This window comes from Nannobrachium achirus, assembly GCF_963921795.1.
Source record: "Nannobrachium achirus genome assembly, chromosome: 15".
NCBI lineage: Eukaryota > Metazoa > Chordata > Actinopteri > Myctophiformes > Myctophidae > Nannobrachium > Nannobrachium achirus.
Window position 1 is genome coordinate 15,648,940 of NC_137822.1, and position 5,561 is coordinate 15,654,500.

Below are 5,561 nucleotides of genomic sequence, written 5' to 3' on the forward strand. Positions count from 1 at the left end.
TTATCATGTTTACTCCTTGGTCTTTTTTACGTTGAATACTGAGGGCTTTCAATGTAAAAAAAAAAAAAGACAGTAAAAGGTCTTATTTGAGATGTTCCTTTTAGGCATGGTGTTTAACTGTACTTGTACTGTACTACATTTCAATTGTATTGACTATACTTGTACTGTTCTCCATTTTTGTCTAATAAAACAATCAATCAATCAATCAATCAATGGTGACACATTTTCCAATTGATAAAAAAAATTATATATACATTTAGTTTTATGTGACAATGACAATTTGTTAGTATCAACAATTGTTTTTTGTTTTGTGCGTGTGTACGTGCGTGCATGTCTGCCTGCACGTACATGCATGCACGCACACACGCACACGCACACACACACACACACACACACACACACACACACACACACACACACACACACACACACACACACTACCCAACACGGACACACACACACACACACACACACACACACACACACACACACACACACACACACACACACACAATGAGAGGCATTCCCAACAAAACACACTCTCTCATGCATACACAGACACACAATTGATGGGAGTTGATGGGGGAAAATTGTTGACCCTCTGAGTGAGTGGGAGCCGGGATCTCATCTCTCTTTTCCTTACCCACAATTCCAAGCGGCGAGCAAGGCCTCACAATACTGTCCTCGCACAAAGCATCAGTCGCCCTCAGCACAAATTGATTGCATTTCACACTGATGGTAAGGGGAAGGCGCAAGGCCAGAGAGGATGCAATAAAGCCCACAAAGAGGCGAGGGATGACATTGAGGGAGATGAAACATTTCACTAAAGCTGCACTGACGGTGGAGGGGCCGTTTTCTTTTTTTTAAAGGTGTGTACCCCCCACCCCCAGCATAGTCCATCTCTCTAAGTGTGCCTAAGAGTTTCCATTTGCCTGTCACATTCTATCTGTTTCTGTTCTTCTCAGAGCTCATCCACCAGGGACATGCTGGGCCCCTGATTCAGCCCGGGAAAAAGAGTTGGAGAGGCCCTCATTGCGCGCTATAGAGAGAGATCTCTCTCTATAGCGCTGCTACTACTCAAAGATTTGCCAGTGGGCCAATTACATGAGTTATGTTTCGTCGTTGTCGGGTGGAAACCTTGTATGTCCAAAACCGTTTGTTTTGTATTTAAGTTTTAAAAATGATTTAAACTAGTGAAAACAGCCGATCTACAAGCACACAGCGCCTCACACCGCGAGGCGTTGTGTGCTTGTAGATCTGCTGTTTTCACTACTTTTGTGCGACGGCCTTGTATGATGAAGCAGGGCTTTGCTTTGCGAAAAGAATTATACATTTTAAACTTGGAAATACAAGGTTTCTGCCCGACATTTCTTTCCTAATGGCCGGCATGGACCGTCCGGGAATGAACCGGCCGTTCGGGAGTTGTCCCGCTTTTCCCAATGGCCAGCACGTCCCTGTCATCCACTTTTGGCAGGGAAACGGGTGTGTTGTGGAGATGTGCTACTTGGCTAGGCTGGCTGGTGCGTGCTATGGGTGGCTGCCCATGGGGTCAGTGTGGCAGTTGTTGTGGAATACCTTCTCATGATGGCTTCTCCGTGATCACAGGCCACTTAACCACATTAACCCTGGTGTCCCTATTTTGGGCATGTCATTATAGGCCAACGTTCTCAAAAAACAGCCTATAGACCTATATGCTTGTATATCTCGGGTGAAAATAGCTAATCTACAAGACATTTTCGTTACGTGAAACCACTAACCGTATATTATAATGTGGCTATGTTTTGGCGCATATTGTATTGCTACTGGTCGAAGAGTTTCACCACTTTGCATGTGGGCGGGGGCGGTTCTAAAACCACGGATTCAGGGGTGTTTTATTGTTGGAAAGAGAGACAGGGATTGCAAGATAGTGAAATTGACAAAGAGAGACTGAGTAGAAAGCGATACGTAATTACGTATACAGTATGTCATGATCTTAAATTGGGGACTTTTAAATAAACCTACATAGTGAGTAGTGACATTTGGTACACAAACTCTTTAGTTAGCCTCAGTTAACCTATTACCTTTTGTTGTTTCAATTAAGCACAAGCATTGGAGATGTGCCTCTTGCTGTAGGGCCAAGGTGCAAAGAGGTGGGTATGCAACACATTTTCACCCCTAAAGCGTCATACAACCGACGCTTTGTCAAGTACTGTACTGCGTCGGACGATAGACGCTTTGGGATTGCCTACTGTTTCACGGGTTGGACGCATTGGGTGGTCTAAGAAGAAAGAAAAAAAAAAGCAGTTCCCGAAGCGAGATTCGATGCCGTTTTGAAGGGTTCACTGGTTTACCAGCCACCCGTCGCTACCGCTCACGCTCTGCGTACTAAGACTCTACGACCTCGTCCTATAACTCTCCGTTCGCGTCCGACCGTAGACGCAGTAGGTGTTCCCAAAGCGTCGCACGGGTGAAGCAGAAAGCGAGTTGGGAACACGTCGGAGGGGTGAAGCAGAGGGGGTGAGAATGGGCTGGTATACTGTCGAAGTTAGCTGCTGACAATCTCTTCTATCGCCCACGCTTGGTCGTCAGAATGGCAATGAATTGACTGCTGGTCTCCAAACAAACAGACTTGATGGGATAACTCAGATAATAGACTCTGCCTGAAACAACAGCCACTTGTGCAACTGCTGCCAATCGGAGAGCCCTGGGCCCAGAGGGGGAGAGGGAAGGAGGATAAATCAGAAGTCAAATGCCAATACACCCTCAGCCAGATCTCTCAACCTGATGAAACGGAAGAATAATCAGATTTGGAGAGGCTTTTAGGGGTGGAAGTACTGTGGAAGTTTACATCTTGGGTGAGGATATAAGCAGAGCAGGCAGAACAAGTTTGTGTGTGTGTGTGTGTGTGTGTGTGTGTGTGTGTGTGTGTGTGTGTGTGTGTGTGTGTGTGTGCGTGCGTGCGTGCGTGCGTGCGTGCGTGCGTGCGTGCGTGCGTGCGTGCGTGCGTGCGTGCGTGCGTGCGTGCGTGCGTTTGTGCGTGCGTGCGTGCGTGCGTGCGTCTGACAGACTGACAGCAAAATCCACAATGTTAATTTAACCACATGAATCTTGGTAACTCTGTTCTAGGGCAAACCTTCTGCAAAAATATGCTCACGATTCATGACCCATCCCAACATGACCCGTTGTGAACCGTTGTGAAACCTTTGGGTTTTGCTGTCTCAAAGTGTAGTGTGTTCTGCAGGAAAACAAAGTGTTCAATGGCACCAAAGGCACAGAAAAATTATTGCGACCGTAGGTCGCAGTTACTTGCACACTATCCAAACCTCCACCGGCTGTCCCTCCGTCACTCCCTCTGTCACACGTCACACGTCACACTTTTGCCCTGCTCATATCTCTGCAACCGTTGCCCCGATCCATGCCAGATTTTGCACACACACTCCTTGCCTGCCAAACTACAACCTCCAAGGACCCCCGGAGTTTCGGGGACCCCCAGGTCCCTGGGGGACCCCCAGGTGTAAAAAATTACCAAATGTGCAAAAATGACCAAATGACCACCCCAACGGGGCTGCTCTCTCTGTGTCACACACACACACACACACACACACACACACACACACACACACACACACACACACACTCTCTCTCTCTCTCTCAAACATAATGTGTGACCTGCCAAGTGGCAAGGAATGTTGGTCACCCTGCTCCTACAGATTTTGCCCTAAAATCATGCACACCAGTACACAGTATCTCTACAGTCATGTAATCACAACGCATCTGTCCCATCTAGCGCCACCATCAGGACGATTTTGCACAAACTACTTTTTGGCCTATTTATGGAGATAAGCGACCAACGGTCGCTTATCTCCCGATTAGGGAGTCTTACTGGTAATTTTTGCCTGTACAATGTGTCATTGTGACAGGTACATTATTTGTGTGCGTGCGTGCAAACATATTCCAGCCATGTTTACTCGCTCTCAGAGTAAAATTTATACTAAGGGTTTACACAGGGGTGTCGCACCAAATTCTGGGCCCTGGGTACAAGGATTCACTGTGGGGTCCCTGTGCTTTAACTATTGAAAAATAGAGCTGCAAGCTTGTAGATCTGCTATTTTTTTTTTTATCCTGAAAATCTTTGAATATTTCAAATCCTTCTAAGTTTTTTTTTTAAACCTATATGTTTCTATGTCAGTGGTGCTCAAACTTTTTCATGCAAGGACCCCCAAAATGATATGTATTTGGCCACGGACCGACCCCCTTCTCAAAATATTTAGTTCCAGGGACCCCACAGAAGAAAAAATTTGAGTTACAAATGATGGCTTAAAAAATACATATATTCAAAGATTTGCACACATTTTCACGACTTTTCAAAAATAGCAGATCTACAAGCTCAAATAATTAGGGCCCCTCCACCTTGGGCCCTAGTAACTCAGTCGCACTTTCCACCCCCTTGTGACGCCCCTGGGTTTACAGTAGCCAAGCTGCCAAGTCAAATTTGACACCTTGACTGTCATTTATTTTGCTTGCCATCACATTATCTCCTCTGTGCGCCACTCAGCTTGGGGTCCACCCATAATTCCGACGGGCCGTTGGTCCGACCAGGTTAAATAACCCATTTAGTGCCCCTTACATGAAAGGGTTAATAGGCACAGAGCACCGGCATTTTCTTCCATAGGCCGCCACTCTTATTTTGAAGGGTCGGAAGGAGATTGCGCAGATTTTTCGTCACTTTACTTTCTTCAACTTTCACCCGGAACTAGTTCCGGTGCAGTGTGTAAACGATGGGGAAGATGGATGCCTCCGTGCGAGTGCTTTAAACATGCCAGCCTTGGGATCAAAATGTATTTTTTCGAGTAAATGAAGTCTGAAGATTGCAAGATCAATGGTTTTCTATGGAAGCGCTTCACTTTGCGTGCACGCCAACGTGCGCTGTAAACAAATCGTGGACATTACCGATGCCAGATGGATAGGCCGGACCGCAAGGTAAGCCCTGCCAACGTTACTGTATATACAGTATATATCGCGGGTATACCCGGGATCAGCACTCAGGACATCTGTGAATATATCAAGCGTATATGCGGGATTGGCACTAGATGACATTCACCAGGTTAGTATTGAACAGCGTCGGCAGGTTAGCATTCACCAGCGTTAGTTTTACTGAGGTTATATAGGGTTATAGGGTTAAGGTTTGGTTTAGGTGGTCGGAACACCGGCCCGTTGGCAACTCGGCATATTGACGCGGACCCCTCAGCTTGTCCCTACTGAAATCCTTAGATACCTTTAACCGGCCCCCAGTGTGATATACTGTACCATAATTACAATCATAAATACTGCAAAATCCTCAACGATAAGCCTCCTTGGGTTCATGAAAGGCGCTAAATAAATTCAAGTATTATTATTAGTGTTATTTAACTCAGAGAATGTTACTAATGTGTACATTGAACATTCTTGGTGGTATACTGTACATGGATGTCTCCATTACTTTTTAACCAATCTTCATTTAGCTGGGGACCCCCTGGTGACACGGATCCCTAGAACTCTAACCCCTTCAAGGACCCTTGTGGGTCTACTGGCCCCATGTTGAG